At 39.8% G+C, this 14,035-nt stretch overlaps 1 pseudogene; it reads left to right on the top strand.

Moving 5' to 3' along the window:
- Positions 1–7,002: 7,002 nt before the first annotated feature.
- LOC116597082 lies at positions 7,003–7,628 on the top strand (annotated as a pseudogene).
- The last annotated feature ends 6,407 nt before the right edge of the window (positions 7,629–14,035 follow it).

Raw genomic sequence — 14,035 nt, 5'->3', positions numbered from 1 at the left:
CTCTCTTCCCCTTCTGGGACTCCAATCGTGTACACTGTTTCTCTTACTGGTATCCCGTAAGTGCTGTCAGCTTTCTTCATTCCTTTTCCTTTTTGGTTTTTGACTGGATAATTCCACTTGGCCTGTCTTCTAGCTTGCTGATTCTCCTGCTTGGTTAAGTCTGTTATTGAAGTTGTCTGTTGAATTCTTCAGTTCAATATTTGTACATTTCTTAAGCTCCAATATTTGTTTGGTTTATTTTTATGTTTTCTATTGCTTTGTTGACCTCATTTTGTTCTTGCATTTGTTTACTTGATATTGTCATATAATTTATCTGTGTTCTCTTGTACCTCTCTGAGCATCTTTGAAACAATTATTTTAAATTCTTTGTCAGACAATTCCTAGGTATCCATTTCTTTGAGGACAGTTACTTAAGGTTTACTATATTTCTTTAGTATAGTCATGATTCGCTCATACTTCATGAACCCTGTAGTCTTGAGTAGGTGTCTGTGCCTTTGCAGAACAAGTTACCTCTTCTGGACTTTGTGGATTGACTTCAGTCCTGAAACACAATGTCCTGTCACCCTGGGTCTAGTCATATAGGGCACAAGGTGTGGGGTCATGTGGCAGCAGTGGATACAGGAGTGCATTATGTCCCTTTGGCTTAGGCTGCTGGAGCACAGGATATGAACACCCACGGTATGACCACCCATGTGGTCCTTGGTCAGCACTGTGGGGAATACAGTGGCTGTAGGGACTGTTGGGATTCTTAGCAGAACCTTCAGGTCCAGTAGCTCGTGACCTGGGCAGGCAGTGATGGTGGCTGAAACCACTGGTGTGTGCACACTTGGGTATGGATCCCGCAGCAGGAGCCTGTGTAGTGGCTGGGACCAGATGCAGCCACACACATCGTGGGTGGGGGGGTGGGAGTGGGACTGGCCAACTAGGGGCTCTTTGGCAGCTACGGGGACCCTGGCTGCTGGCAGGCTCTCCCATGGCTGCACAGTTTGTCGCAGGTCCGCATGCAGCAGTGGAGGCTGGTGACAGGTGTCAGGGTAGCAGCACACAAATACGCAGCTGGAGGGGCTGGCCCCTGTGCCTGCTAGGCTATGGAGCTCAGCCACAGGATTCCATGCTGGCATCTTACGCTCATGCCTCCACATAGGTTGGGTTTGATTGCAGCTCCTGGGCTCTGGACTGGGTGAGGGAGGAGGCAGCAGGGACAGATGCGGGAGACTGGTGTCCACAGACGATAAGTAGTGGTGGTGAACCGAGCAGAAGGCACTGCATCATTTTCATCAGAATCTTCTGTCTTTGTCTATAGAGCAGGTCACCATGGCCCAGGATTGCCCGTGCTGCATGGTGACTGTCTGTATCCCCTGCTCTTCCTCCTTGTTCCTTGCTGTCTCTCTATGTCTCTGCTTTGCCACTTTCTGGGTGCAGTGAAACTGAAGTGAGACTTTCAGGGGGAGCTAGAAGGCTGGGGAAGCTGGTCTCTGACCTTCGTTTCCTTCCCTGGTGAGGGAGCTCTTTCTAGATGGGAAGTTCTCTCTTTACACTGAGCAGTGCTGGCCTGTAAGATGGGTCGAGACAGGCAAAATGAAGCTGTCTTCCTTTGCTTCTTGTGCGGTTTTTCTTGGATTTTTTGTTTCGCTGTGCTGTTTAACTTCAAATGGATGCCAGGGCTCTCCCAGTGTTGTTTTATTCTTGGATAGCTAATTGTTGCTCTTTGTAGGGGAATGAGGCTAGGTTTCATCTATCGCCATTTTGATGATGTCACTCCTGCCATTAAAGAAAAAATCTCCATCAACTGCAGTCTGTTCTCTAAACGAAAAAGTAGGTGTTTTTCAGCATAAATGTTTGAAGAATTTGAGGGAAATGGAAAAAAAAATTATCAAAATGGGTGACTTTCCTGGTTCCAAATCATGATGATGGCCACTCCATTGATGACTTAACCTTTTGAAGTTTAAAGTGTCAAAATATGGATTTCACTTATGTTTTTATAGATTAAGATTTTAGGTTTCAGTTTTTTTTAGATTTGTCTATTTATAGCAGATTATATTAAAATATATTAACTAAATAATGAAGTCATTAATTTATTGCCATTTCTCAGTTTTATTACTATATTTTACCCTGTCCCATGAATTCACCCTTTTCCTGTGTATTTGAATTCTCCATTGCCTGAGGCTTGGTGGGGTGCAGAGTCTACTTCATACCCTAGAGGTCCACTCTCTTAGCCTCCCTTGTGCTTTTTGTGGGGTATGTGACTCAGGCTCATCTTGTCAGATGCAACTACTGGGGGTTTGAATTGGGGGTTAGGGATGTAAGACAGTAAGGATACAAAGCACTCCTGCTGGCGGTAGGGCTGGTCATACCCTTATCCTACATGCCAGCCCAGTAGAGACAACACTATTAACAGTGGTTTTTACTACCTAGTGGCTGAATTCCTGAGAACAAACTTTCTCATTAGAACTCTACAGTGTTTTATATTTCAGTCTTCACTAAATCCCTTCTCCCCTTCCACCGTATGCCAGCAGGCGTGTTTACATGTGTCTGAACACCAAACATGACAGAATATGTGGTCTTTGACCAGAAAGCTATTTTGCCTTTATATACCCCAATTGCTGGAAATGGAAAATGAGGAAAGTGTTTTTTTCTTAGGAGTAACCACAAAGCTCATTTTGAATCTCATCTCATGGTGGGCTCCCTCCTTTATTCTTAGCACCTCCAATCAAATTCAAAATGAAGCATTGGAAACTCTCTGTTTCTAGTCAAATTAATTTGTATTTTGATGCTCTGTACTGTTAATATATTCTCAGGGAAAATTTAAAAGTCCTTTTTCACTTAAACAGATAAAAAAAACAGCAACATGTATGTAAGAAAAGGCAATAAGCTCAAGTGTTCATCAATAGAGGAGTGGATAAACAAAATGTAGCATATACAGCCAATGGAATATTACTCAGCCTTAAGAAGGAAGGAAAATTTGATCTCAGCCTTAAAAAGGAAGGAAAATTTGATCTATGCTACAACATGGATGAAACTTCAAGACATGCTAAGTGAAATGAACCGGTCATGAAAGGCTGTGTATTGTATGATTTCTTTCACATGAGATTCCTAGAGTAGTCAGTCTCATAGAAACAGAAGGTAAAATGGTGGTTGCCAGGGGCTGGCAGGGAAAGGGGAGTGGGGAGTGAGTGCTTCTTGGGAACAGAACTGATGAAGATAAAAATGTTCTGGAAATGGATGGTGATGATTGTTGTACAACAATATGAATGTACTTAAGACTACAGAAATGTACAGAAAATGCTTAAAATGGTAAATTTTTATTATATTTATTTTACCATGATAAAAAAAAAAAAGTAAAAAATGCTCTCCAGAAGTAACTGCTGGTTTTTTTTCTTGTGTATTCCTCCAGGAATTTCCCTATGTGTGTGTGTGTGTGTGTGTGTGTGTGTGTGTGTGTGTATTTTAACATAAAGTGTTCTGTATGCATCTTTCTTTGCTTATTCTATCTTGGACATACTTCCAGATCAAAACATATAGATGTACTCTATTCCTTTAGGTGGTATCAAAATATACTCTTATCTTGAAGTAATCTAAATTTTTAATTAGTGTCCTACTGCTGGATATCCAGATTAGATTCTTTTTCTTTTCTTTTTTTTTTTTTTAATCAAACAGGGGTGCCTGGCTGGCTCAGTCAGCAGAGCCTGTGACTCTTGATCTCTGGGTCATGAGTTCAAGCCCCATGTTGGGCACGGAGCCTATTAAAAAAAAAATAAATAAGGGTACCTGAGTGGCTCAGTTTGTTAAGCATCTGACTCTTGATTTCAGCTCAGGTCAGGATCTGAGGGTTATGAGATGGAGCCCTGCATGGGTTCTGCTCTCAGTATGGAATCTGCTAAAGATTCTTTCTCTCCCTCTCCCTCTGCTGCACCCCCTTCTTCCTTGTGTTCTCTCTCTTAAAAATAAATAAATAAATAAATAAATAAATAAATATTTTTTTAAAAAAATCAAGCAATACAAGAGTGAACATTTAAATATACATTTTTTAGCTTGAGGACTTGGGTAAATATATGTGCTTGACAAATTTTTAGAAAAATGGCCTTTAGCTGAAAAATTATCTGTTTTAATAATATGGTAGATATTGTCAAATTTCCCTCCAAATTGTTTGTACCAGCTTACACTGCCACCTACAATGTATAGACATCTATTCCCCACTTTCCAGTAATGGATATTATCAAATTTTTAAACTGTCGATTTAGTGGATGAAAACTAGTGTTGAGCATTTTTGCTATGTTAATTGATTTGTAAGACTTTTAATGCACAGTAACAAAATTAGTTTTTTTGTCTATCATATTGTTGGCAAATATTTTCTATGTCTGTCATTTGTCTTTATGCTTTTTTTTAACAGCTACGCAGAATTTCTAAGTCATTACATAGACACAAATGTATCCACTTTTTCAAGATTAAAAAAATTCTTCACACCATTTCTCATACTTTTGTGGTTTCTTCTTATAAGTCATCGATTTATTATTTTGGTGTAAGATTGAGGCCAAGAAACTTGGCACTTTCATAAAAAAAAAAAGTTACTCATTAAACACTCTGTGAAGCATTATGCTAGTGCCTTCCATTGGTCACAATGAAATCTGTATTGCTGACAGGTAAGGAAGCAGGCTCAGCAAGTTCCCATTGCCAACCCAGTAACACAACTAGCAACTGGTAAAGAGACAAGACTTGTGCCCTAGTGATGGTCTGAATAGCTAATTTGGTCACAGAATTTAAGACCGTAGTGGGGACCTCTGCTTTCGTACTCTGTCACTTCCTCCATTTTACACCAGAAGATCTGAGCTCTAGAGACATCACACAAGTAGGAGCAGCAACTTTAAAAACATGTCAGAACTCCTGAGTCCCAGCCTTCTTCTTCCAAAAAAACCTTTATTCTCCGACTTTCCCAGGTCAGCACAAGAGGGTGCGCAAGACGTTTCCTCATGAAGATGATTGACAATTTCACCTACAGGGACTGCAGGGACGGCGAGACTTTCTGGGGGCTCCTTTGCCACTGTGAAAGGCTATAGATGCCCAAAGCACCCTCTCCCCTTCCCCCACTGAAACCTGGAAACCTGGGCTCTTAACTGGAGTTGGGGAGGCCTCTGAGCTCTACTGCAGGAGGCTTGTGACCTAGGCTTTGTATTTATATATGTATATTCTTTCTCCTGGGGCCATAGTTCATACTGTTCATCAGATTTTCAAAGAGGATGGGGGAAATGTTAAGAATTATGTCACTGTACATATATAAAATATTCGTGGAATGGATCCCTGCATTGGACTGTATTGCTTCCTGAAAAATTTCTTTAATAGGTATCATTTCTTCCTGAAAGGTTTCTCCATTAGAAATTCCTCAAGCAACAAAGGTGAGAGTCTGTTCTGTTACTGTCAGCAGATGTGTAAAAAAATGTGTTCAAATTGTTTCCTTTTCCAGGGCTCCCCTCTTCCTTCTTCTGGAATCTTTCAAGTCTGAGAGGCAAAGTACTCCTGAATGTCAGAGAAGCTACACAGACGGTTGTGGTGCGAACGTTTCCGGGGGGGCCGTGAGTTCCCCAGACTTAGAGTCCTGGCTGTTCTGTGGCCAGAAACACAGCCATCCATGTCTTCAATTAGCGCACAGCCCGGGCTCCCGCGAGGACACCTTGTCCCCTCCAGCCTCAAGCAGCGAAGTGATTTCTTCGGCTATGCAGGAGGGAAAGGAGGGTCGAGATGGCAGAGCCGAAAACCTGCGAGTGAAATCAACTTTGAATTGATCCAGAATGAAGCCTTGTTTCCCTCCTAAGCTGCAAGTCTTTGAAATGCTCACTGGTGTCTTTGGGGTGGGAAATTAGCATAACTTCCTTCTCTCACGGTCAGGTCTTCCAGCCTCCCAGTGGGGGCTCTCTTTGAAATACGAGGAGTGTGTGTGGAAAGGTTTCAGGAGCAAGGCTTGCAGGCCGAGAAGAAAAGCAACCGACCTATTTCCCATCCAAAGAGTAACCAAATACAGCTGTAACTTTGGACTAAGGTGCTTGGGAAAATGATTTTTATTATTATTTATTATTTTGTAAGAAGCAAGTGTACACTGCTAAGGAAAGGATCTAAAATGTGGCTTAGGAAATCTAGCTTTGATATTACAGTCTAACCTATTATGTAAAATTTAACAAGTTAGCTGACTTCTTAGGAAGAGAAACCTCACAATTAAAAAGTTTTCTAAAAGACACAACGATTGAGTAACGACTTAGAAATACAAAAGAGATTCCCAAACACCCAGCAGGTACAATACTCTTACAGCCTGTTCCTATTTCCTTCAATATTAGCTCTGTTCCAGTTTGAGCAATTAATAAAGGAAGCTAAAATTCTCTTGTGTTTTGTTTACCCGTGGGAGCTATAACAAGATTGCCGCTGAAACAGGAAATATACAATAAATCCCCCCTTTATGACTGGAAGTGAAGTATTTTACTGTGTTTGCAAGTCATGTAACTTTGTAGGGGAAACAAGTAAATTACATTGTAAGTTATGTATTACTAAGTAGTCTCTGCTGCATAATAACCTGTTTTGTATATCTGCCACCTCTTTGTAATTGCAGCCCGTGTCTGTCCTAGCACATAATCAACTGTGATGTTGAAATGAAGAGAAAAGAGGCACTTGACACTGAGTTTGTGAAAACTTATGTGTAATGAGATTTCCCACAAGCAAATTAGACCAGCAATGATATATTGTATCTTATTAATTTAAGTAGAAAAAAGTTAGGTGACTTAAAAACTAGGAGATATTTCAAGAATATGGTTTATTGGGCCAATATTGTTTTCAAAGAGTCTTTAATTTAGGAGTGTTCTGCCATTTTAAGAGAAATTCAGAGTAGTTATTCTTTGATTACTGTTACCAAAAAGCTAACTTTTAAAAAAGAAAGAAAACAAGATACGGTCTTAGTTTTCAAAATCCAATTTATTTGCAAAGCCTGTACTGGGGGGGGGGCACTATATTTTGTGCATTTGAACCAAACTCTTTGCTCAAGTCAGTCTACCCACCTCAGATCCAAATCTGGTGGTGGTTCTTGATACCTATAGCACATCTCCCATGTCTGACTTTGCAACTCCAGCCTATCACCTGTTCAAGTGTAGATGTAATCAAGATGAGACTAATAAGGCGTGTCTCTTATTTTGATTGCAGCTTCATGTCTGTAAAGTCTGGAGAGATTTGTGCACCCTGTATCTCCAGTGTAAGGTTTTGACCTATGATAGTAGTGACCACCAATCACACTGTAACCCAGACTGTCTCTAGAAGGAAAAGAAACATTTTTTTCATAAAAATGGAAGACTAATTCATCATCAAACCCATTCATCTGAAAAGGGGTTGAAGTGAAGGGAATGCAGAAGAAACTCAGAATCAACTCTCTGCGTCTGTTTTGGTTCATGGTCCTTGCTCTGAATGTTGGGATTGTGGCTACAATCATAGAAGGCATTTTGTGAACCAGAAGATAGACTGCAACTACCAGGAACTGCCAGAATATTAGCTAGAGGATTCAGCCTTGAGTGAGACTCTTGAATGCTGAAAGAAATGCTACCTTGTGGCTACATGCATTCTGTATAAATTAGGGAGGGTCTCATAAAGGAGGGGGAAAAATCCATGAAACAAATTCAAGAAAATTAAAGAGTAAAAAAGAATCTTCTGCTGTGAGACCATTGCACTGGACATTTTAGTATATATACATTTCTTTTGTTTTTTTTAAGATTTTATTTATTTATTTGGCAGACAGAGATCACAAGTAGGCAGAGAAGCAGGCAGAGAGAGGAGGAAGCAGGCTCAGCAGGGAGCCCAATATGGGGCTCAATCCAAGGACCCTGGGATCATGGCCTGAGCTGAAGGCAGAGGCTTTAACCCATTGAGCCACCCAGGCACCCCAGCATATATACATTTCTATTCTATGTGCTGATCACTAGGGATACTGTAACTTAAATCATAATGCAAGAATGGATTCAGTAATTTTCCCTTCCTATATTTTTCATGCACAACATCTAGGCCTTCAGTCATGTATCAAGTTGAATCCTAATCTTCCATAGTTGAGAAAGAACATCTCTATATTTATTTCTTAAAGCATTCTTCTAAAGAGCCAGCATTCTGCAGGAGATATTATACCAGAAATATTGACTCTAAGGCGATACTCCCTAGTGGAGGTGACCACATTTCCTTCTTCGTTATTAAACTGGGGAGGCAGTCCTAGATGGATAAAACAAGAAGGAATTGGATGCCAAAACAAATTTTCCTATTCCCTCTACTACCCAGCCACTGGTAACTGGGTTGAGGGATTGGCTCCCATTTTGTTAGCCATATAAATAAAGGTACAGTGTGGAATTAGGTTCGTCTTCACTTAAAAAATCTGAAGATGTTTCCCAGATGAATTTAGAATACCTTAAAGCAATTGTTTAATCATGTTTCAGATGATAGGTGGCTCACTGTCCTAAAATTTGTGTGAAAGGTCACATATCCCTTCAGAGATCCTAGGAAATCAAAAGCCACCACTGCAGTTGTCCCTGGCTTGGGGACCGGGATGGTGGCTGTGACTCCATTCCAACATAGCCTGGCCACATGGCATAGAAGGTACGTCTCTGCCTGTGACAAAGCCCAAAGGGCACGAGACAGCATTGGTAGAATTGGGGCTTGTCCACAAAGATATGCATAATCGTATTTTGCTTTTATCTAGATAGCTGTTTTTTCCTTGGGCCATCCACTCAAATATTTTTCTGTTTTACAAAGTAATACATATTTAATAATGGAAACTTACATATTTATTGCAGAAAATCCACATATATTTTGGACAAATACCGACAGCAATAAACGCAAATGTTAAATCACCTCAAATCCTATTTTTATTAACATTTAATCTAGATATAAAGAGATATCTGGATAGATATCTAGATATACATACATACTTCATAGAATTATATGTATTTCTGTAGGAATATTTATATTTACGAAGGTATCTATATCTACCCTTATATACTGATCTATCTTCAGTTTATCTCACGATCTATATTTAGAGGCTCTCATACAAGATCATGCAAGATCTACTATGTGATAAGTTTTTAAAGACTTAGCATATCATGAACAGTTTTCCATGGCAATTTCTTTTACTATTATAGTCTACAAAGTCATTTTTAATGGCGTAATGCATAGTAATCTATAGAGCATACATTTGACAATTCTGTTTTTTTAGGATCAATTCACAGCTGTGGAGTTATGAGTCAATATTGCAAAGCTTCCGCTATTCAATGACATTGTCTTCTAGATGGTATGTTCCTATTTCTACTTTTACCAGCAGGGTTGGGAAGGGTCTGTTCCCCTGTCTCATTACCAAATGTCGCTCTAAACTTTTATGGGCTGCTCTTTAACAGAAGAGCTCAGAGTGCCACACAGACATCCACTTACCAATGTCTTCTATATCAGGCAATGGAGTGAAAGGGGTTGTTATGCTGGTTTAGCAAAGAGCATTCACTATAAGGTTGAGGTAGGAAACTAAGAGTAGATCCTAGTCAGCTGATGGCCCACTTACAGTTCTTACTTTTAGCTCTATTGCAAACATTTTGTTTAACTATATATTCAAAGAACTGTTATTTTGGTGAAGAGTGGCATGGTTCATTTTATAATATTCAGAAATTTCTTCAGTGTAGGGTTTCAAATTCTAATCTATAGGAGTTTAGTGTGGGGTGGCTTCCCATTACCAGGATAAAAGAGATTTTAAAGAGGCCCGTAAGAATAAACATGGTATGAAGGTTCCCATCCTTTATAAATAAATAAAAGCAAATAGAGGTCGGTGTGAAAGACAACAAAATTAATCTGCCATACACGAAATGACAGGTACCACTCAGGGACAGGAGATTTGTAGACTAGACTCATACCTCTGCCGAGACCATTCCTCCCTCCGTCAACAAATGCTTTTTTTTTCTTTTATTTCCCCCTTTCTATGTATTTCAATCTTTCTTTCTTTTTTTTTTTTTTTTAAAGATTATTTATTTATTTATTTGAGAGAGAGACAATGAGAGAGAGCATGAGTGAGGAGAAGGTCAGAGGGAGAAGCAGATTCCCCGTGGAGCTGAGAGCCCAATGCGGGACTTGATCCCGAGACTCCGGGATCATGACCTGAGCCGAAAGCAGTCGTCCAACCAACTGAGCCACCCAGGTGTCCCAGTCTTTCTTGATCTTTTTTCTTCTCTCTGCCATAATTTTAGTTTGTGGAGGTTTCCGTAACCTTCTTCAACGGAGGAGAAGAAGAGAATCTGCTTCTACGTGTAATTCCTTATACGGACTCACTTTATCTCCAATGGAACACTGCTATGTATTTCTCTAATACAAAGCAGATAAACATATAAAGGAAGGGAACCTTCATACCTTTAGCCTGCAATGACATCCTTTAGCTGTAGGTGGTAAAAGAGAGTACTGCCTTCAGAGTTGGTGATTTTAAATGGATTGTGTCAGGAGTCTGAAAGCCCTGGTTTCAAATCTATCTCTATTACTTGCCAGCTCCTTGCTATTGGGTTGACCTAGAACTTAGAGTGTTTCAGTGAGGTTTAAACAAAGTAACATAGGGGCGCCTGGGTGGCTCAGTGGGTTAAAGCCTCTGCCTTCAGCTCAGGTCATGATCCCAGACTCCTGGGATCCGCATCGGGCTCTCTGCTCAGTGGGGAGCCCCCTTCCTCCTCTCTCTCTGCCTGCCTCTCTGCCTATTTGTGATCTCCGTTTGTCAAATAAATAAACCAAAATCTTAAATAAATAAATAAATAAAGTAACATATATTGAGCACTTAGCACAGAGCTTAGCATACAGAAAAAACTTTTTTAGCTTAGTACGCAGGAGGTCAAGTAGAAAATTGTTTGGAACTCTGTTAATTATGCTGACTCCACACAGTGTTACTAGTATTACTGGTTTGACATAGAGTCAAACACATTCCCACTCACTGCAGAAAGTCCAATGCTTTCCCGTCTATGTCTGTGAATTCCCAAGAAGCATACTGTCATGGTCACCTATGGGTCCAGTCTCCTGCTTCTGCCAAATTACTCATTAAGAGATTGCCTCAGTTTCCCATGAACCTCTCCATGTTCTGTGCCACTTTGGCCCTGATATGTCACCCAGTGATTTTCTTTCATTTACATATACACTCAAAAAATTACTCACCATGGATATTTATGCCTGTGTAGAAAAGTTGACTGTTCAGGAAGAGGGATTTATATCACAGACACAGTAGCTTACAAATTAAATGTTGGATATTTCTGATTTTGAAAATGCCTTGGCATTTCTGAAAAGTGAGCTTTCGATAAAATCGTGGTGAATAATAATACCTAATCCGCAGGGTTGTTGTGAGGTTAAATGAGATAAACCATAAAAAACCACTTGGAACAATGCCTGGTATGAAGTGGTTAGCTGCTTTTACTCTATTACCGGTATCTGGCCTGCCACCATGTGACCTGGTTGTCCTCTGTGTCCTGTCTCTTTCTTCTGCCAACCACATTCCTGTTTGTTGTCTTGGCAGCTGCTGACCTTTAGCACCGGCATTCATCCAAGGTATTTATGAAAGCATTTCCCAAACAGAGACCGTTCCTTTTCTAAGAAGAATTCTGCTGCCAGCTGTTACGATAACATGGTTTTGTGTATGTGTGTGTATGTGTGTGTGTGTGTGTGTGTGTGTGCGTGTGCGTGTGTTTTGTTTTTGTTTCTTTGCCCTACTCCTTACGTATTTCAAGCTTATAAAATAAATTTATTGAAGAAGGCAAATTCCACGCATATCACAGATTCAGCTCACATCCATCCTCCTGTCCTAAGCAATCTAACCTACTAACTACCCAGGTAACTTATTGATCAAAGAGTGTGTTTCTTGTCTTTGTTACATGAGCATGTACTCCTTGATGGCATGGTTGTGTCCGATTCATTTTGGTTAAAGACAGAGACTTGCGTGCAGACGGATGTCATAAGTAACAATGTATTGCTTTTCTCCCTTTCTCCACCATTGTGGTGTGTGGGGTTGACACCTTTTCTTGTCCTGTTTCCTGTAAGACTTTCATGATCAAGTGATTTCTGGCCAAGAAACAAAAGCAGAGTCATTTTCATTCTCCAGTGAATTCACTTGAAAACTCATAAGTCAGGTACAGCTCTAAGAGGAGACATTGCTCATAAGTCAGGTACAACTCTAAGAGGAGACATTGGAAAATAACCAAGCTGTGTCTGTAAGGAATCACACATCGGATGGCTCACACTGATGCTGCTTTGAGGTCACTAGAATTTTACCCTATCAAGCTGAAAAACTGCCACTATCAGAACAGTTGGGCATATTATATTGGGAAAATAATTTTTTCTTTACTTCTGCACAAATTGTTTCAGTAATAAATATGTGAGAACTTTTGTTTGAAAAAAAAAATAGGTGATTAAATGAAGAGACTGAACAATACTGAGTATATTTAGTTCCAAGGAAGAAACACATTTTTGAAAAAAGAGTCAGCAGTCTTTCTAAGGTAGCATGGAAAGGTTTAATTCATTTGCCCCGTCACAGAGGGGTGGAAGGGTGATAATGGTTACATGGAGAGGCCACCTGTCTGCCCCAGCTGAGCCCGCAGGCAGAGGGGTGTTCTGGGAACGTTTCACCGCAGCTCGCAGCTTGGCTCCCAGCAATCTAAGTGCTGAAGACACCTGCTGTGGGAGCAGGTGGTCTGGAAGGTTCGCCAGTGTGTGTGCGTGCGTGTGTGCACAAGTCTGCTTGTGTGAATGTGTGTGTATCTGTATGGGGTGTGCACAGCACAGCAGCAAGGGGCCGGATGTGTGTGGAGGGGATGGGGTGGGGGGTGGTGTGCTTTTCATCCTTGTGTCTAGCTGAGCCTTTCTTGACAGCTTTGGATGCATTTGGCCTTTTAAATAATCTTGTAGGTATTCTACTAGCCTTGGGCATGATCAGGTTTAGGATGTTTTATCTGAAAGAGAATGTTTATATAAATCTTAGAACTCAAAAAACAATTTTCAACAACAGAGGATTTGACCTCTGTTCTGCCTTTCCTGATGTTGCCTGCTTACTATGATATTCCTGTGTTTCATTTCAACAATGAAAAGTTGAAATGAATAAATATAAATGACAATTCATAGAACTGAATGTGATGAAATGCTAAATAAGTCAAATAGCAGTAAGTTTAATAAGGAAATTATCTTTGAAATTTCACTGTTAAGATGATTTGTTTAACATTGTCAAAACTACAACTTACAAATTTATGCTGTTTTTATATACATTATCTTGTTTCACCCTCAAAATTGCTTTTTGATACAGAATGAGAAGGTACTATTAAGCTCATTTTACAGGTGAGGACACTGAGGGTCAGAGAAGTTCAATGACTTATACAAAAACAAGATATTAGTATGAGATAGAACCAAGACTAAAGGTAAATATGTCTTGCTAGACTTTATATTCAGTGTTGCTGAATGTAATTTATATATCTATATTTATATTTATATATAATATAAAATATATTTATATTCAATGTTGCTGTTCTTTTCTAGAACAATCAGCAAAGATTCTTTTTCACACTCATTCATTAATTCATGCAACCAATATGTTTTGAGTTTCTACTAGATGTCTGGTTCTATTGTAGGCACTAGAACAAAATGGTCAAATTACTATCCTTGAGCTTACATTCTAGACAATAAAATACACACATATAGACTATTATTTATTACAAGGTGTTAATAGTTATGGAAAAAAATAAAGCAGTGCAAGAGGGATAAAGAGGGCCATGGGGTTGAACCTTTACCTTTTTAAATAGGGTTGTCAGAGAAGTCTTAAGAAGTTAACATTTGAACTTAGAGAACTTCGGACAGAGAAGTCCACCAATCAGGAGCATTTCCATTCCTAGCATGTTCAAGAAACAGCAAAGAAATACATGTGGCAGAATGAGTGAATGTGGCTGAGAGTAGTAGGAGATTAAGCCAGAAAGGAAAGGGAAAGGTAGGTCCTATGAAGTCTGTTTGGCCACTGTAAAGACTTTGATGTCTGCTTTAA

The sequence above is a fragment of the Mustela erminea genome, chromosome 8 (genome assembly GCF_009829155.1).
Source record: "Mustela erminea isolate mMusErm1 chromosome 8, mMusErm1.Pri, whole genome shotgun sequence".
In the NCBI taxonomy this organism is placed as follows: Eukaryota; Metazoa; Chordata; class Mammalia; order Carnivora; family Mustelidae; genus Mustela; species Mustela erminea.
This window is presented reverse-complemented; position numbering and strand designations above follow the sequence as displayed.